Source organism: Dermacentor andersoni, chromosome 8 (assembly GCF_023375885.2).
Source record: "Dermacentor andersoni chromosome 8, qqDerAnde1_hic_scaffold, whole genome shotgun sequence".
Lineage (NCBI taxonomy): Eukaryota > Metazoa > Arthropoda > Arachnida > Ixodida > Ixodidae > Dermacentor > Dermacentor andersoni.
Window position 1 is genome coordinate 85,071,898 of NC_092821.1, and position 21,031 is coordinate 85,092,928.

General features: G+C 48.5%; 1 long non-coding RNA gene across 3 annotated transcripts in view; it reads right to left on the reverse strand.

Annotated features, from left to right (window-relative positions):
* Window positions 1–10,363: 10,363 nt before the first annotated feature.
* The window catches only part of LOC129386755 (uncharacterized), a 34,907-nt gene continuing 24,239 nt past the window's right edge, over window positions 10,364–21,031 (reverse strand). For all 3 annotated transcript variants that reach the window (XR_011889891.1, XR_008614063.2, XR_011889890.1), the window contains one exon: window positions 10,364–10,604. This is a non-coding gene — a long non-coding RNA (uncharacterized lncRNA). The remainder of the gene's footprint in view (window positions 10,605–21,031) is intronic.

A 21,031-nucleotide genomic window follows, 5' to 3' on the forward strand; every position in this document is an offset into this window, starting at 1 on the left:
AATTCCTCCAGATGACCTCGATGATCAGCGTTAGCTGATCATCGAGGTTTATGTGAACGACAAGCTGCAAATCTGCGATTAAACATGTCACCACAAAGTGTGTTTGTGCGTGCTTTCATCGCTGCTTCTTCAATATTCACCAACAATCGACGTTCTTGAATAATAGCGGCTAGATTCTGTGAAAAAGATGCTAGAGAAAGACAGAGGTCCACTTTATTTACAAAAGGCCCGATGTTCGAGCCATTGGCTTTGGAACTAACATTCCGAAGGTATCTTAAAATGAAGCTATCTTTCTCTACCCTTCCATGATTTCGCTTGGGTCAGTCGGTCGGTCTTCGATTGGTCGCTGGTCGGTTTCGTGCCGAGTAGATTCGCATTCACTTAGGAAAAATTCACCGCGCAAACACTCCGTAAAGACGGTTAGCCATCAAAGCTTAAACGTGCGGCTCCAGTGTTTTTCACGAGGTTAATCCCGACGGTTCATTACACGACGGTTTGTTAGGCTGCCCGATCCTTGGTTGGCAGTTTCTGCTTGCGCTAGGCTGCACGAGCCTGTTGTTGTGCCCCGGCTGCAGCATCGGCACGGCGCAGACGAGCTCGTTCCTGGTTCTGCTCGCGACGTTGCTGATCAAAAGCTGCCTACTCTTCAGGAGTAGGTATGACGGGTGGCGTACCCATTTCGGAGCCGGAGAGAAACCTCTGTGCGCGCGCTTGGCTGTGACGGAAAGCAACGACGTCACTACTGTCGCAGCTAATCCAACAGCACCTAGACAGCAAAGGCCTTTTCACTCCGATCCATGACGTCCTATTACCCGGCCCAACTGCCATAGAATCTAATCGGGACGCTCCTAAGTAGGGAACAGTAATTTTGACATCACGCCAGCCTTGTCAACGGAAATTTCGGGCGAGGTAGCGTGATGTCATGGATCGGTGTAAACAGACCTTGTCCTATCAAGGTGGTGTTGGCTAGTCGCACGCCTCTCTTCTCTTTTGTTCGCGCATGCACATAGAGTTGCACCGGAGGAGTTTTCGGCGTACAGGCGATGGACAGGTGGGCAGATGGACGGACGAATCAGCTAGCCATATACAGCTTCGCTGTAAAAATAAAGTGTGTCCCGCGCGGGATCTAAACCTCGCCCCCCTCCCAGAATCAGCCCGATGCTCTCAGCCATTAGACCACAACTTTCTTGCCTGGTATTTATTACAATGAATGAGACGGTGTAAGTTCAGGAACGATACGCACTATTATGAGCACCAGTTGGCCACACGCAATGACAGGTGGACGAGAAGTGCATGCGTAGAAAACGCCACACAAAGTAACGCCTTCCATCACAACACTAACTTGAAAAGAAAAGTTCAACATCTACTCAAAAGTGTCTACCAATCAGGCTCTCATTATGCGCTTTAAGTACATATACGATCATTAGGCCACGGCTGCACGTGCGTTCCTCTCGTCCAAACACTCTTCGTGATGATCGCCGTGCGTCGATACCCATACTATGGCACCTGCCCACAACGATGGAATGACCAATAATAGTGATCTGCACCATGCACAGATCAGAGACAGAGGCCAAGAAACTTGTCCGCGTATGGATGGTGCTCATGATTTCCATACTGTGGTACGTACACGCAACCAGGTACTTTCCTAGGAGTGGCCGGATAAATTTAACATATATAAGAAGAAATGAAGAAACACAAGCCTGTATAATATTTGGCTCATTGTGGAGCACGTGTGCGCAACACCACTTGCGCACCAGTTTCTTCTACGCCAAAGATGCAGGAACGACATTGCAAACTTACAGCATGTCATAGCCGCTTCATGAAAACTTTGCTTCACATAGATTCTAACATGCACGCTATATCTGCATAAATTTTGTTTTCTAAAGCTTTCTTTGCCTTTTCATTAGACTTTCCCGCTGCTGCTGACTGCTGTCTTGCCGATTAACTCTTGCGGAATACGTGGATCACACCTCAATACTCAAAGTAATATCATGCCGTCGTCGTTGTGCGATTGCCAGCTTTGCTGGGTGCTGGGTATAGTATCGCACGACTGGCTCGTACTACACATAGTGCAAACAGGCACCGGTTGTAGTGCGAATTAGGGATTGTCGACTAGCCCGTACCAGACATAGTGCCATAGTACCAGACATAGACATAGTACCAGACATAGTTATGGCTCGCGCAGTACCCGACCTCGTGCAAAAATACACTGGATATAGTTCGAATTACAGCGGCCCGATTGGGCGGTACTGGATAGTGTAAACAAACAAACAAAGGAAGTATATGGTGAGTATTAGGTGGCTTAATGGTACTGGATTTTGTGCAAATACGCGCTGGATATCGTATGAAATAAAGCTACCCATGAAGACAAGTGAAAAACGTGAGCGTGGACGTGAGTCCAATAGAAAAACGCCGTCGTCCTCTTGCAGTGATCGTCATTCTGTCGTCGTCATTTTATCGCCTTCGACCCGCCGTGGTTGCTCAGTGGCTATGGTGTTGGGCTGCTGAGCACGAGGTCGCGGGATCGAATCCCGGCCACGGCGGCCGCATTTTGATGGGGGCGAAATGCAAAAACACCCGTGTACATAGATTTAGGTGCACGTTAAAGAACCCCAGGTGGTCAAAATTTCCGGAGTCCTCCACTATGGCGTGCCTCATAATCAGAAAGTGATTTTGGCACGTCAAGCCCCATAATTTAATTAAATTTCATCGCCTTCATGGTGTTGTGGTCATTTCTTCGCTGTTGCGTCAGCGTAACCTTTCCACTGCTGTCAATGCGTTGTCGTATCGTCGTCGTCCCGCGTCTAACTTCGAGCGATCATCGTAGTTGCGTGGTCATAATTCTATATCGTCGTTGTGCCATTGTTGTCATCGCGTCGTAAGCACCCTAAGAATGCGAGCTCTTTTAAACGAGCATGGTAATGCGTTAACACTCTCGGGAACCTCAGGAACGTTATCTATCAGGAACGTTATCAGGTCAGCGATCTATGTTTGTATCCATATTTGTGTCTATGTATGTTTGTATCTAACCATTTTGACGGTTGCCTGGGTCACTGCGTAGTTTGTGGTTGAATGGGTAGCCGAGGGTTCGAAACATTGAACCAACTTGGGTCACTGAGTATGTGGCTGTGTAAACACGCGCGGCTCTTCAACGAACCTCTTTCATGCCCACGAGGCACGCAACTAGGATTTCTTTCCGGGGGGGGGGGCAACCCAAGGTAACTTTTCTATGCAAATGAGGCGGAATTACATGTTCTAGTACAAATATTAATAACGTCCACCATTCACCATAAAGATGCGTAAACGCGCAAAAGAGAAATGAAATAGCATCTCACATGTAGGCCTGCGAGATACACCTCTCCTTTACTCGGCGAACAAGGAACCACATCAAACGGACTCGCGCAGGAAAGAGGCGCAGGAAGAACACTGCCAAGAACAAATAAACAGGCGAAAGTGTAAAATAAAAATTTCTATAATAGAATACAACCTAAAAAAAAAAGACAGCAGTTAGCTACCAGGGCACGTGGACCGCGAAGCCTTGTGTTACTCCGCCAGCCAATCACAGAAGCAAGCAAAATCATCGTCATACGGCCTTTTCAAAATGACGTCGTACTTGATAGGTCCAGAGCGTCCGCTGTTCTTGAAGATTCTTTTCATCGGCGAAAGCGATGAGGTGTGCAACAGACATGGACAAAGTGTATGGAGTCTGAGCATTTTACTGTTCAAAAGTCTGTGGTACAGTTCATTGAGCTGCTTAGCGCGTTTTACTCGTGAAACTTCACTGCTAACTGAAGCGAAAATTGACAATAAAAGGACATTTAGGTTCAATAAAGAATTAGACGTTCGCCATTCCACTCTACTAGGCGGAAGAAAATGTATAAAATTACGTGGTATTAATACTGTTTTTGTGCTTACCGCCTTCATTGGGTAAAAAAAAAAAACGGAAATACCAATTATTTTCACCCTCGCGGAGGAACAGTGGCTGGCGGTTATGACGGTGTGGGCAGGGCATCACTTCAGACTCAAGTTGTATCCGACAGCAGTACCGTCTTTTGAATTGGCTCAGGAAGAATTACAGAGAAATATATATCTGTGGAACAATCACATTTCTTTTGGAGCCCTCGTTTACTGCTCTACCAAGTGTCAAAACCGACTAGTATTGTTATTTGGAAAGTTGCGTAATGATGCGTGGCCGCCAGTCCCGTAATACTGCGTAGAGCGCAGGACGCTGCGGTTCTAGACGTACTGCGCCCAACGTGAAAGGTTCGAAAAACACCCACATAAGCACAGCAGAGAAGTGGCTTCGTCAGGCGGTTCGACTGACAACTGTAGAAGCGTGATTCAAAACACACGGAATTGTTCGCCACTCCCGGCGGCGTCTTGTCTACTTCCCTTTTAGGTAAAAAACTATTGATCCCCAAATATTTTCATAAACAATGGTGAAATTTGTTAATTTCCGTTTTTCCTTCCTGTTTGGCTGTTGCCTTGGCTCTCTCCCTTAGTAGATCACTTAATTTATCAATACTTTGTGACTCTTGTTTCTAGTTGCCAATTTTGCATGAAAAGTGCTGTAAAATTGGAGGAGAAGCAGACGAGGTAATAGGTGATATTCATATTGCTCATAGGTTTAAGGGTTATTGCAGGGCTTGATGATCGACGCTGTTTTGCATTATTTTATTTTCCACCTTATTTAAACCATATCGCGGGTATGTGGTTCCGGGGATCTGCCAGCGTTGTTGTGAGCCGTCACTCAAGGAAATAATGGAGCAAAAAGAAAAGTTAAACGCAACTGGCGTTTTCTCCAGCCGCAACTCGTTCCACGAGCATACAGAAGAGCTGACTAGGAACCGAATCCCTTTCCTGGTCCCTGGATCAGCCTGAATAAAAAAAGGTTTAACTAACGAAGCAATAGCGATGCGCGCGACTGTTGAATAGATGGTGACAACTGAAAGCATGTCGAGTTAATAGCGCGGGCACCGATCCTATGAGCAAACTGTCCTTCACACCCCAAGAGATGCCGATAACTACCGCAGTCGAAAAGGAGTGAAAAAGGCAGCAAAATGTTGACCGCTGAATAGCTGTCAAATCTCAACATTGATTTAGGAATGCTTTAGGAATGTGTGAAGAATGGTGGCGTGGGCGAGAAGTGGGTCGGTATGCCGCTTGATTTCAGGGAGGAGGGGCCTGACCCCCAGCCCCTTCACCCTAGGTACGTGCCTGGACTGGGTAGATAGATAGACAGATAGAAACTTTATTGTAATGGAAAAGATTTGAAGGAGGGGTGGTCGGAGACTCTCAGTCCAGGGCCCCACTGGCCTCTGCCGCCTGCCTGACCTGGCTAATTAAGGACTTTTGTCCTGCCAAGTCGGAGCGGGTGAGCTGTGCCTCCCACTGCTCCATTGTGTCACTGGTATTTGACCTATGAGGGTGCTTAGTGCACTCCCAGGTTACATGTATTAGGGTAGGTATGCCACCGCACCAAGGACAGTTGACTATATAACGAGTGGGATACATGGCTTTTAGCAATTTTAAATGGGGGAATACCCCGGTCTGTATTTTACGCCAATCGGCGGCCTCTTCCCCGCTAAGTTGTGGGTGAGGCGGCAGGTATTTTCTGCGGACTCCCCGCTGATGAGCAAGGATGTCTTTGGCATTTAAATTGGTGGAATTTTGTGAGGGATACTGCGGGTGGTTGGGGTTAGAAGAGGACGTCGTCGCTCGGTTAGTGAACCCTCGAGCTAATGCGTTAGCCTTTTTGTTCCCCTCTACCCCCACGTGGCCCGGACACCAGAGTAGGCGATGATGGTGGTTGAAGGATTTGGGGATTATCGCGAGGCTAGCCGCAGTCACGTGCCCCTTGTGAAACATGCGACATGTCTCCTGGGAGTCCGTGACCACGACCGAGTCCCTTTGCGAACGCTTCGCGTGAGCGAGTGCGATCGCCACTGCTAATATTTCCGCCGAGGTGGGGGATCCCACCGTGGCCGACGCGGTAATTTGCTGTTGGCTGATCGCGCTCACGACTGCCAGGGCCTACCTCCTTTGGTAGCGCTGCCCGGTCGCCTCTGCATACTCAGCTGCGTCCGTGTAGTACGTGTTGTACCTATGGTTATTAGAGTACGCTGATTGAATGTGTTGTGCGCGTGCTTTGCGCCTTTCTTTGTTGTACTCGGGATGTATATTCTTTGGAATTGGGGCTACTGTAATTTTGGATCTCACCGAAGGAGGGATAGGTACGGCCTGCTCTGTGAGATAAGTGGGGTATGCTGGGATATTGAGTCTAGCCAATATTGCCCTACCAGTTTTTGTGAAGCTGAGGCGCTCCCTCTGTCGCATCAGTGTGGCCTGCCTCAGTTCGTCGAAAGTATTGTGCACTCCCAAAGCTAACATGCGCTCCGTTGAAGTACCTTTAGGCAGGCCCAGAGCAGCTTTGAAAGCGATTCGGATTATTGTGTTAGCCTGCTTTTCCTCCTCCGTGTTCAGGATTTGGTACGGTAAGCCATACGTGATTCGGCTAACCACTAAGGCCTGTACGAGCATTAGGGTATCGTCTTCTCGCATTCCCACTTTTCTATACGTCACGCGACGGATCATTTGGGCTATGTTGTGGGCTGTGGATTTGAGGGTCTTGAGTGTCTGTACTGCTCTCCCGTCGTTCTGAAGCCACAAACCTAGGACTGGCATCGTGGGTACCTCTCGGACAGATTGGCCCTCAACCACGATGTTAATCGGTCCTCTGGATTTGTAGCCTTTCCCGTATATCCGGATGACCTCAGATTTTTCGGGTGCGCACTTCAGGCCACTCCATGTAGAAAATTTCTCCATCGCTAATACTGCGCTTTGGAGCGTATATGCCTCATCCCCTAGTGGAGCTCTGCTCGTCCACAGCGTGATGTCGTCCGCGTAGAGCGTGTAGCCTAGGTCGGGTATCCGTCCAGATCGCGCGCGAGGCGACACATCGCCATGTTCAAGAGGAGATAATATAGCCCCTTGAGGTGTTCCTTTGTCAGGCATTTTAAACAAATCCGAAGTGATTTGGCCAATACTGATGCTCGCCTCGCGCTTGGAAAGAAACGCTCTTAAGTAATTGTTTGTGCGCTCACCACAACCCGCGAGTTCGAGTTCCTCCAATATTGCGGCGTGAGACATGTTGTCGAAGGCTCCTTTGAGGTCTAGTGCTAGGACTGGTCTCTCGTCACCGTACGGTATATTAGTTAGAATTTCGTCTCTAAGTAGGAGGAACGCGTCCTGGCAAGATAAACCCGTGCGAAATCTTATCATGGAGTCCGGGAACCAGCTTCGCTCTTCCAGGTATCGCTGCAATCTGCTGTGGATAACCCTTTCTTAGAGCTTACCCAGGCAGGACGTGAGCGACACCGGTCACAGTGTATCAATCGAGGGATTCTTTTTTGGTTTGGGCATCATGATTATTTTAGCCAATTTCCATTCTTGGGGCAAGTCTCCCTCGGCCCAGCACTCGCTATTGAAAATCTTTGTTATTTTCTGTAGGGCTACCGAATCCATGTTTCGAATCATTGCATTTGTGATCGAGTCTGGGCCCGGTGCCGAGTTTTAACTGCGGATTTTGCCGCCTCATACACTTCCGCGTACGTTATTTCTTAGTCTAATTTAGGATTCGCCTCCCCCGCGTATTGCCTCCTCGCGTAGGACGATCCCGTGGCCGGTGAAGGTCCTATGTACTTTTTCTGAAGAGCATGGTCTAGATATTGGTCTGTACCCTCGAAGTTGTCTGCTATAATTTGGAGCTTCTTGTTATTCTCAGCACGCGTTTTCATAGGGTCTAGCATGCTTCGTAGTATTCGCCACGTACTGGTCGTTCCCAGAGTTCCTGATAGGGTTCCACAGAACGCCGTCCACTCGTTTTTAGCGAGCTCGTTGGTGTGGACTTGGGCTTGTTCTGCCAAGAGAGCGATGCGTTGTCTCAGGTGTTTGTTTAGACGTTGTCTTTTCCACCTCTTGGTCAGTTTCCGCCTCTCTTCCCATAGGCTGACCAGGTGAGAGTCTATCACCGGCACCTCCGCTGTACGCTCAATGGCTTTAGTGGTGCCCCTGTGTGCTCGTCGAAGGAATTCAGTCCATTCTCGCATGATGGTCGGGGCTGTATCCGACTCTTTCAGCGCTGTCTGGAGTTCTCTATAACGAGGCCAGTCAGTTAATTTAGACATTACTATTGCTCTCCGTATGTTGGGCGTGGAGAGCGCTACTCGGATTATGTCGTGATCGCTTCCCAGGTTTTCGTCAAAGGAAACCCATTGTGCGTCTCTAATGTTAATTGTAAAGGCACGGTCGGGCGCCGTGTCTCTGCTGACGCTGTTACCCGTGTGCGTCGGTTTGCCGATCTGATTGATTGCCCGTGAGCCCAAGGCCGTTGTGGTGCGCTCGAGTAGGAACCCTTTGGGCGACGTTTTCGCGTATCCCCATAGTATGTGGGGTGCATTAAAGTCACCCACTATCACCGCCTTATCCCTAGTGCCCGCTAAATCTTTTGTTGCTGAGAGAATGTGGGGTAGGTCGTCCCCTTTGCTTTTGGGAGGACTGTACAGATTTGTGATTAGTGTCTATGCCTTACTTCGTTTCTTTGGCATCACACTGATAACTATGGAATTAGTCTCTCCCTCAGTTTGCGGAAGTGTTAATAATTGAGCGTTTATTGACTTGCTCACCAGCGTGGCGACCTTCGAATTTTGAGGATCGCTCAGAGTGTAGTATCCCTGCAGTTTGGCCGGCTTGGCCCCGACCTCCTGCAGACATATCACGTCCGGAGCGATTCCGGAGTTTTTGATAAACTGGTGGAACACTGCCGTTTTCCTGAAGAAGGAGCGGCAGTTCCATTGCCATATCTCTAATTGTTCTGAATTTTGTATTCGTTGTGATTTCTTAGCGTAATTAGCCATGTTGCCCACTCTTATTTTAAGCCCGTGACGTTTCCGTGTCAGAGCTAATTGACGTTGACTTGCAGCACTGGGTATCTGCCACTCAGTCTGTGCAGGTCTATATCGAATCTCTTCGATGGCCCCTTGGTTCATTGGGCTATGTACCAGTAGGTGTGGTCGCTCTTCAATGAACGGCGGATGGCGCGCGCTGAGCTTTGTTAAGGGGCTCTGCTAAGGACGCCTGTGCACAGACATGGGTTTGCGTTGCGGCACCGTCGTTTTGAAGTAGTCGTAGCAGATGGTGGCACGGGTCAAGTTCAAGACTTTGTGAAACTCGTTGACTACCACGTGAGAGAGGGTCGAGACAAGGTGGGGATACTTCAGACGCTGCGACGCAATGCGCCAGGGAATGGAGAATGCCCGATCCAGAGTGAGCCAGATGGCGGAGTTCCGTGAGCGAATTGGCGGCGTGTGAATGTTCACCCAGACGAGGCTCTCGGCGCTGGTCGTCGGTACTTCGTTCGTGAAAGTGTGCTCCATGCTGTCCTGCTCGACATTAGATCACGTCCGTGTCACATTTTATATGGACCTAGACTACGTTTGCTATAGTACCAAAGTTTGAGAAGAAGCAGATAAGGAAATATTCCTGTTAAATAGGCACCTTCTTCCGAACAGATACTTTGAGTACCGGGATTTTTACGCGTCCAATGAGACCATGTCAATTAGGTGTTGAAATTACGTGGTCCTAAACAAGCACGTCTGGAAAAATTCATGTGCGCACCTCACTCACCTGGAATATTGGCAAGTTTTGTCATGCTGCTGTTTTTACACAGAATTGTTTCTACATTTCACTACGCAACGGCTCCTTGGAACACAACATAACGGGGAGGCTCACACATGACGAAGTGAACGACTGTTATGGTTTCAGCAGCAGCAGCAGCAGCAGCAGCGGCGACGGCGGCGCCGACAATTTCATGTCCACTGCAGGACTCAGGCTTCTCCCTGCGATCTCCAATTACCGCTGTCCTGCGCCAACCGATTCCAACTAGCGCCTGTGAATTTTCTAATTTCATCGCCATACCTAGTCTTCTGCCATCCTCGACTGCGCTTAATCAGCGCGTTTTCACAGAAGCCTTCGACTATAAGTACTCATCTCCTCTGAAGAGCCCAGCAACCGTATAAAACACGCATCTGGGCTTTAGATATACTTGTTTTCTTAATGCAGTGTTCATTCAAATTTTTTCGCATTTCGTTGGCGCAGTCAGCTTATCGCATACGCTGGAATATATCAAATCACTACGCATAACAATTAGCTATGTTATAAATGGGTTGAGATGCATCGTGTTTAAGGAGCGTTGATGGGCACTAAGATATATAAAGAAGGGAGCAAAATAAAGATGCACAATTGTGCACTATCCCATGTGTAAACATGGTGAATAAAAGAAAATGCAGCACCATTTTGAGGGATACATAAATTCATTTAATCTAAAGTCTTCAATTTTCCGCACTGACCGTATCATTTATTGGGAAACGGTGATTTTTGTAGCATTCTGTATGGTTGTAACAATGGCGAGAAAAGCATACTAGCTTTGGCATTATTACATATACTAAAGTGGTCCAGTTCCACAATATACCTCTGTAGCCTTTTTGCAGCAGTTCGGCCACACATTTTCGTCGTCTCCATCCGGGCATTCAACTGGTGCTGGGCAACTGAATTTGGAAAAAAAGTAACAAAAGCTTCGGGTATGAATATGTACCAAAGAAGCCGTATAAGGAAATGCTTCTAGTCTTAGTAGCTTGGAAACGTGCCAATTGAGCGTTACATAACAGGAACCACACGCTCTAAAGGCTAACCGCAAGTAAGAAAATCGTATGAATGAAAGTGCTGCTGTTATGGCCAGAATGTCTTCCAAATTATTATGATTGTGAAGAACATTTTTGTAAGTGTGAAGGCAACCATGTAGCATACTTCGGAAAAATTTCTTGAACAATACGTCGAAGCTGAAATATGAGATCGTATAAACCAAGACGTACATTCATTTCACATTTATAGCTGCTGTACGCCCTTCCACTGATTAGTAGCACTATAAGCTTCTGTTCCTTCTTTTTATTTTCAATGCACCCCCCGCTTCTTGGAGATTCCCCCGTTGTATCTAATATAGTACGGAAACCATTATCATCATCAACAGTCATCAAAAGAGCTGGCTGGAGTTTGAGTTCGCCAGATTTGCACCTCTATCGCCAAACCCCCGTTGTCGATATGTGCCATTGTATGGAAATCATTATCATCATAATGAACACAAAGAGAGATTTTTGGTCGGTCTTTACTTGTGGGTACGTGCTTAAACTATGGCAAATATAATCATCACCAACACACGACGCTCATCTCAAAACCATAGTCGGCACTGAGACGAATTGTACAACCCACTTCTTGGATAGTCCCCCTATGCGTCATAGTAGGAATCATCAACCTATTGTGACCAGTCTGATGAAGAAGACGTTTTAGGCTAGTCCGAAGAAGACGACACTCTTAACTTCGCGAGCTAACTGCCATCTTGTGAGCTCCTAGGGTTATTGTAAAGGTCCTGTAAATATATTTCGTACTTCTCTTTTCCTCGTAACATTTTTGGTGGAGGTTGTGGGCTCAAAAGCAAGACGGATTTACGCAGCGGGCGCTCTTCGGCTGCATCTACAAGGCCAGTTCAAGGCGAGGATGCTTAGGGCGCGTCGGCACCCACGCCCACCGTCATACTGGGGCAACTGCGCGACCCACGAACCTTTTGCGTTGCCGATAACATTGAAGTTGAAAACTGGCTTCAACTTTATGAGCCGATGAGCGAAATAAACCATTGGGACCAAACCATCACGCTAGCTAATTTGGTATTTTACTTCGAGAAAATGGCACGCGCCTGGTTTTAGAACCACGAAGAGGAACTTAGCTGCGATATTTGTAAAAGAAACTCAAGGATTTGTTCGGCAAGCCTATTGGATTTCAGTGTGCCGTCTCAAAAGACCTCGCTTCGCGAGTCCAGGCGTGCACCGAATCCTACCTCAAGTACATCCAGGATGGTCTCGCTCTGTCTTACAAAGTGGATCGGATGATGTCCGAAGCTACTAAAGTCGCGCATGTCATTAAGTGCATAGTAGATGATGCCTTTCACCTCAAGTTTTTAAAAATTATTCCACTGTGCCAGACATCATTACCGAATGCTGGCAATTTGAACAAGCTGAAAGCCGCCGCATTGCCCACCCATTTTCCTGACTTCCCAACACGGCTGCTACGTTCAGCTGCGGAGGCCTGCGCAGCGTGCCCACGTTCAATCGATCTGTTGACTTTGTGAACCTGGCGTGAAATAGAAGCTGCATCTCCTATCACAACCCCAACCCTCCCCTTTGCCAGGCAACCGTCTCACTGATCCACACTGTCGTGCCCCACGAATTAGTCAACGCTGGCTTGACCAACGTCTACTCAATTAATCGACCTGACTACATTCGGTCCACCGCTGTCACACGCAACCGAAACCTCAATGCTCCTACGCGGTATCGCAACTCGGCCGAATGGCGCACCTCAGAAGGCAGGCCTATATGCTTCACTTGTGGTCGTATCGGCCAAATTTCACGTCGCCGCCGCTCTTCGTGGAATTCTACGTTTTGGCCCTATTTCCCATCCCACCGTCCCCGTAGTGCTGCTTCTCGCTTCCCACTGCAAACGCAACGAGTAATTCTTGGCGACAATTCTCTCCCCACGAAATGTAGCCGTGCTCCTTCGTCACATCGGTGCTTCTCCCATCGCCCCCATCTCGTCGATCACCGTCCCCCTATCTCCTTCCTGCGCACACTTTCGGAAAACTAATTGGTGCAGCATCTGGAGCGATAATTCTTTAAAGACCTGACGACAATATCCTCTTCTGATCCTGTCCACACATTTCAACCTCCTCAAAGTGAACGTGGAAGGTGCACTTGTTACGGCTCTGATTGAAACTAGCGCGCACGTGTTTATGACTAGTGCTAAGCTTCGCAATCATCTGAAGTCCTCAGCCTTGCCCCGTCGCCTTTCATTCGAGTCGACGACGGTGGAACACGGGCCTTTATATGTGTCCGGCTCACGTGAATGTCGCCGCACCTCATGCTTCTGTTTTATTTTGTGTCCTAGAATACTGTCATCATGGTCTAATCCTGGGACTTCATTTCTGGTAGCACACTCCACCTTGGCCGATTGTACTGCTCGTATTGTGCAAGTCACTCCACCTTTGCTATTGATCCTGCCGATAGTGATCTGATCCCGCTATGTTCCACATAGCAGATTCGCCTCCTTCACCTCGCCGTTACCTACTTAGGTGTTTTACCCATTCCATCTATACCAGACGGTGATACATCATATCATTTAATTCAGACGTCGCGTTTCTCCCACCGTCATTACCATTACGGACCACACGTCCTGTCTTCCGCATGTGAACGTTGGACTTTGTGCACATGTTTTCCTTCGTGGCACTTCACTTGCGCAAATTACAGCGGCCAGAGACTACCACATTTCGGCTTTCACTTGTGACAGCCCCTCGCGTACTACTCTGCTTCGCCTCCCGCCCCTTCAGACTTGAATGCCCTAATAAAAATGATTGCTCCAGACCGTCCTCCCCAGCGTGCTCATGAACTACCTTGCTTCCTTGCCTCGTGTAGGGATATGTTAGACTTTGGAGACCGTTTTCTACGACAAGCATATGTTGTTAAACCTTGAATTAACACAGGCGACGTGAGCGCAATCCATCGGCGACCCTACCGCGTCTCGCCTACTGAGCGACACATCATCCAGCATGAAGTTGACAAGGCCCTTTGTCCTAGCATCACTGAAACTTCCGCGGTGCCTAGGCATCCCATGTTGTGCTAGTTAAAAAGAAGAACAGTCGGTGATTTTGCGTGCCTTGTCGACGCCTCGACAAAGTGACAAAGAGGAACGTCTACCCGCTACCACGCATTGACGATGGTCGGGATCGCCTCCGTGGAACACAATATTTTTCGTCCATTGACCTTCGCTCCGGTTTCTGGTAAATAGCCGTCGATGACATGGACCGTGAGAAGACAGCTTTTATTACTCCCGACCACCTTTATTAGCTGAAAGTGATAATATTCGGTCTATGTAGTACCTTGGCCATACTTGAAAGAACGATGGGCGCCCTCCTGCAATGTTTAAAGTGATCCATCTGCCTCTGCTACCTGGACGGTACGATCATCTTTTCTGCGACTTTTGCTATGCACCTCAAAAGTGTATTAAAGATACTATCTGTTTTCCATCAGGCCGGACTACGACTAAATTGATCGAAATGTCATTCAAATTTCCATGTTTGGACATCTGGTCGATTCTTCTGGTTAACACCTTGATCAAGCTAAAGCACGGGCAGTGAAGGACATTCCCGTGCGAAAGTGCGTCAAAGACGTTCGCAGCTTCTTGGGCCTCTGATCCTACTTCTGTTGGTTTTTCTGAAGTTTTGCGGATGTTGTGTGCCCTCTTACTCAGCTCCTCAAGAAAGACGCTGCCTTCATTTGGGGCTCTGAGCTAGCTGGTGCTTTCACCGAGCAGATCCGGCTGCTTACATCCCATCCAATTCTAGCCCCATTTTGATGCGTCGACTGCAATAGAATTCCGTACTGATACCAGTGACCATGGTATAGTAACTATCCTGGCCAGCAAATAAAAAGGGCAAGAAGGTCTTATTGCCTACGCCAGCCGCCTTCTTTCCAATGCTGAGCGCAAATATTCTATCACTGAACGCGAGCGTCTGATTCGTTTGGGGAGTGGGTAAATTCCTCCCGTATTATTAAAGCTGGCTATTCACAGTCACCATTGATCACCGCGCTCTGTGTTGACTTTCGTCCCTGAAATATCCTTGTGAGCACCTTGGTCGCTAGCCTCTGGGCCTTCAAGAATACGATATTCAGTTGTATTGTATGTACAGGACCGGCCGGTTAAAACAAGATGCGGACTGCTTGTCGCGCTATCCTGTCAACGTTTCTTTTTGACGTTTCTGCTACAGACAAACCTGTCACTGTTTTATTCTGACTACTTTTCGCGATATCAGAGTGGAACAACGCCGGAATGCCTCCCTACAAGACCGTATCAAAGGGTGGCTTCAGCGACACCCGACCTTCCATTCACATGTTTGACCTTCAAGACGGCGTATTCTACCGCTCTAAAATGCGCCCTAACGGCCCTCACCGACTCTTCGTCGTGCCTGCGCATCTTCAGACTGTTCTCGCCTAGCTTCATGATGTGCCGACTGCCAGTCACCGTGGCGTGTCACGGACTTCTGACCTCGTTTGTCTGCGCCGTTATATCTCTGCCTGTGACTTCTGTCAACGACGAAAAAAGCCGACCACAGATCCTATTGACCGCCTTCACCCACTCGACGTACCATCAGAAGCATTCGTTCGTGTAGGCGTTCATATTTTAGGCCCTTTTCCTATGCCTATTTCGGGAAATAAGTGGATTGCTGTAGCAACAGACTACGCCACCCGATACGTAATCACACGGGCACTCCCGACAAGCCGTGCATCCAATATCGCCGACCACCTCCTAGAGAACATCTTCCCTCACCACGGCACCCTCGACAGCTCCTCATTGGCCAAGGCCGCTACTTTCTTTATAGAGCTGTTAATGACATTCTACACTCGTGCACGACAAAACACAAACATGTTACTGCTTACGATGCACAAAAAAAATGGTCAAACTTAGCGCCTCAACCTAATACTTACCGACGTGCTTTCCATATATGTCTCAGCTGATCATCGCGACTGTGACGCTGCATTGCTGTTCGTTACCTTTGACTATAATTATTCTCGCCATGACACCTTCTCGCCATGACATCTTCCTGTTGTTTGGCCGCGACCCTACGCTACCTTTCTCGACACCGTTCTGCGGGCTATTCTGAACTTCATATCCGAGTACGCCCGTGAAGCCACACTGAAGGCACAAGAAGCGAGCCATATAGCCCAACGTCGATTTGTGGAGTCCCAGGAAAATCAGTGGCGCTTATTATGACGCCCCCTACCATGACGTCCATTACACACCGGGCGCCCTGGTTTTCCTTTGGTCGCCGTCGTGACGCGTTAGCCTTACGGAGAAATTAATTTCACGCTACTCTGTCCCTTACCCCGTCATGCGTCAAGTAATCAACGTCACGTACGAAATCACCCGTCTCGGCCCCACCGTGGCTCAGCCTCACTGCGACGTATACAGTCGGCGTCGCGCGTCTTAAGCCGTATCACTCGACCGCCTCGTAACCACGAATAATGTGGCAGGCCGATGAAGAAGACGTTTTAAATTAGTCAAACAAGGCGACGCTCTTGGCGAGCTAGCTACCACCTTCTCAACCGCTACAGTTATTGTAAATGTCCTGCAAGTATATTTCGCACTTCTTTTTCCCCGTGACAATATTAACACACGAACACGTTTCCTGGCCTGAAATTAATTCTCGTCACGATCATATATATGCTTCGTAATAGCTGTTATGTAGTGGCACTTTTTCGATGTCATTGCAGGCCCTACACGGCGTGTTTAGGCTTTTATATGTGCTAGAAATTTTGGCGCATACCTGTGTGTCGCGTTCGCGCTTGTCGGACTCGCGTGTAAGATCATTCGAGAAATATAAGCGCAATGCTAAACCTTGCTATCGCGGTCAGTGCCTCGCTCTTCAGGCGAAACAGGAAATTTTTGCATCTCCAAACGTGGACAAGCAAGAAGACCGACCTTGTATGCCCGGTAATTTATAAATGGCTGTATTCCTCCATGTACGATTGTTGACTGCGCCGTCCTTGGTAGTAATCGTTATATTTCCTGGTTATGTTTTCATTGCGATAGTAACTATATGGACATTGCAGGCGCATTTCTGGCGTCGACGTTGCCATCGCCGTCGCCGTGAGGTTCCGTATAAAGTCCAAGGGTAATAAAACCTACGCCGCGCGCCGTATGCTGTATGTGCGAGGGTGAGCGGGCAAACGCGGTTCAATGGGTTCAATCTCGGGCGCGAGAGCGAGGAAACGGCCCTGAAGCGCGCCCTCTCCTTTCGCGCCAAGGCAGGGGAGTGATGTAAGGAGAGGGGGGGGGGAGGGGTCGTTCTTCTCGGACGGCTGATGCTTACGGCGTGGCTGTGCGGTCACCGCATCCTGAAAGCGATCTGCGACGGGGCCAAAGTGATCACCCGCGCAGGCCTTATTTTCAAAGTGGTCTGCGATGTTTTCAGAGCGTGTGCAGTGCCGGTAGCTTAGTATGCGCTGTGGTCACGACGTTTCGTTGGCGTTGAAGCGAGGGATGCACGAAGGTCAATTCGCTGGTGCTGCTACCGCGATTCCTCACTCCAGCATTTTGACAGCGAGTTTCCGCGCTCATCGAGCGAGATGTGTTCATGTTTGACCGCGCGCATGACACAGTGTTGGTTAATTTAGTCAAAACACGTTGACGGGCTAGTTCGCTTGAATCCAAGATAGAATGTGTAAGTGCGACTGAACAAGGACGTAGAACGAAGCATACACACAAATGCGGCGCTGTCTGTGTGTTTCTATTTCTTTCTACGTCCTCGTTGAGTCACGCTTGCACATTCTATCATTGCTAATTTAATGAGTAAGTGAATGTTTATGAGTTTATACGGCCAAGAAATCTACTATTCTTACTTCGTACAGCTACCTACTAATTTGCTATTGCAATCGGTGCTTCGCCTGTCGGGCGAAACTGCGACTTTGAAATGATTTATTACTGGTTGTGTTTTGCAAGTTATCCTGTCTTGGTTATGTATTTAAAATTATATAAAATGCGTGCTTCAATAGTAGTACTTCCTACTCTCCTTCGCGATGCAAAATATCGTATGGCTTGCCCTAAGACTTCAGCTACATTTGCGAACGCAAATAGCGCACTGCAATAAATAGCTTGAATATTGAAGAGCGCAAATAGCACTGCGATGAATAGAGACCTTGAAGTAAAACGCCCACAATAAGAGCTCCACTAACTAATCGAGGTTTTGTTCCTTCAGGTGCATTTATAAATTATCTCACTAGTTATGTCTGCTTTTGCTAAAGGCTATGCATCTGCGATTTATCTTAGCGCAGTTTCGCAGATAGTATTGATACACCGAGAGGTTTATGCGAAAGTGAACACACACGCACACGCACACGCCCACGCACACGCACGCCCACACGCACACGCACACGCACACGCACACACGCACACACGCACACACGCACACGCACACACGCACACGCACACGCACGCGCGCACACACACACACACACACACACACACACACACACACACACACACACACACACACACACACACACACACACACACACACACACACACACACACACACACACACACACACACACACACACACACACACACACACACACACACACACACACACACACACACACACACACACACACACACACACACACACACACACACACACACACACACACACACACACACACACACACACACACACACACACACACACACACACACACACACACACACACACAAGCTTGTGTTTGACCGGGCTGGTAGAACTAAACTGAAACCGCCAGCAAACGTTGGCACTACTTGGCGTAGCAACACAACCATTCTAGTTCCGCCCACTCAGCTCTGACCCTCCGGGGCCCAGGGGATATGTTTTCCGGGCGAGGAGTTACGAAGTCGCCATCTGTCGGTAGCGCCTCCCTTGCGTAGTATGAGGGATCACGCGGCTCGCTCCTCATAGGTTTCGCTTACGGCGCTCAATAAAAACACCACGTGGCAGCCCTCCTGGACAATTATGTAGGTGCTCTCAAGACGAGGGAAGTTTTTGACTGTCGATATAATAATCTTGGGCAAACTTTGGGCTAGCACAGAATCGTTTACAGACGCTATCTCTTTACCAAATACGTACAGCGAACGCCACTACGCGTGGTTGTTGCGATGGAGTCTCCCGACCCGGCTTAATTTTCTTGCGTGAAAAGTATACAAACGCTGAAAGTAAACCATGTGAAATATGTTCGTATAGTACGCTGTCTGTATAACCAAATGGGGCATAACATAATGAAGCCTCAATGCAACGATCGCACGGGGTCGCAGCGACGGACTGTGCGTCTGCATGCATGTCCACACACAATGTTTTGCTTTGGCTGTGACCGCGTGTTCACACCGTGCCGTGAGCTTTCGGCCGCAGCATATGAGCATTTGATGTACACTAGCAACCATTGTTGCCAGGACGCTATCAGAAATGTTCAAAAGTAATTTCGTTATAGAGACTTCGACGCCTACGGCGAGTGTGATGTGCCGTCGCGACGATTCAACCTTTTTTTGTCTTCTAAATTCTTGGACATTTCATTATTATTTTTCAAGTTGCGTCGCACTGCCTGTTTATCGGTCTTCTCAGCGTGCGATTTCTCTCTGCTTCATTTTTGTAATCCAGTGCATTAATTCTTAACACAAACATGACCATATGCCATGCCTTTCTTTAATGTGCGTCTTGGCGCTCTCTTTCCGTTGCAGTGAGCTTGCCTGTGTCTAGCATCAACAAGTTCACAGACCAAACCCTCTTGACATTAGCGGAGCAGCGCGCGCGGGCGAGCATCCCAGTGCGCGTTTTCTGCTACTCACCGAATATCGCGCAATCCCGGTGCCGTAGCAGAAATCTACCTCGTGGGTGTGCTTGCTGCATACCCGAGTTGTAGCCGATGGTTGCCTGCCGGTTCTAAGTTTCACCAGCGAAGCTTCACCCAGCTCCTTGCCCTGCGGCTACATGTGAATGAGGCTGACACCGGGCTCCGTTGCGTAAGTCCGGCACTGCAGCACCGAGCAGTAGCCTACCATGCTACACGCCTCCAAAGGCAGTCACTACCCATTATAGTAGTTTCAGATGTTGTCAAGTTGACACCCAAGGCGGTAAAGCCTCACCACTTAATCAGAACCGCGACGCCCGATGGGCCTTAATACTTTCGTTTTCAGCTCGCTTAGGCGCTTCCGAAGCGGCCGACACAGCCGCTGTGTCCACGTGATCCCTCATGTCACGTCACGCCGACGGCGGCGCCAGCTTTTCCAGTAGTGGAGCTCACCGCCAATACGTAACCCTGCCTCCGCCGAGAGGTGTATAAGGAAAACATATCCTCTAGGCGCCTGGGGCTCAGAGCTGCGCGCCTATTGCTGTCGCCGCAGACCACTTCCGCTAGCATGGCGGCAACCAGGGCGGTGGCTTCCGACGTTGCCTCCGAGATTTAGGTTTGTTTACGCTCCAACGCTGGGCTGCCGCCGCAGTGAACGCGATGCAGCAGTGGTCACTGACGCCCATTTGGTGATAGGAGCACGCATCAGTTGCATTGTGGCGTATCCGACACACGTGAAGCAGATAGAAATGCTTCAAGAAACGCCTGTGCAACATTGCGCAAAGGTTGTGTCCGGGCCTTTAAAACAATGCCATGCCTCGTTGCCGAAAGCCACGACACTCCGTTTCCAACAACGCTGAAAACGCATTCATGTGGAACGTGGACATGCGCCACATCTAAAAGGAAGAAGTCGGTGGCGGCTTGATCGCCAAGCGGTAAAATAGCCGATTCCTTAGCACGAGCTTCTTTAGCAGGTCCGGTGATATCTGTGCCGCCGGCAACTGCGCACATCACTGCAGCCAGATATAGGCAGTTTTTCTTTGACCGAAGAGAAAAAAGGCCTGTCATTAGCAAAATCTACAGATTTCATGCATCTAAATTATTCTTGGAACTGACAATGATGTCCTGACCGGCAATTTGAAGTATCGCTTACAAGGCTGTCGTTGCCATACTGCAACACTTAATTTTTACTTGCACAGGTGTGGTCTGATGGTGTCCCCTTTATGCTATCTCCGCAATGAGTTGGAGTCCATCAATTATATTGTTATCATTGATGTCTAAAAATTCCGCCTCGAAATCTTGGACTGCCTTTAAGCAGTACTGTTATACTCTCCGTAAAAGCAACTGTATTAGGATACAGCCACACGAACGTCTGTCTAGGCATTCTTAATTTCCTATGTGACACAAAAAGATTGCCTTAGTAATATTTTGGAATTTCCATATTTGATTTTCTTCTACTTCATCTTAGAAAATTAATAAGTAAAAACACAAATTCACAGTTAAAA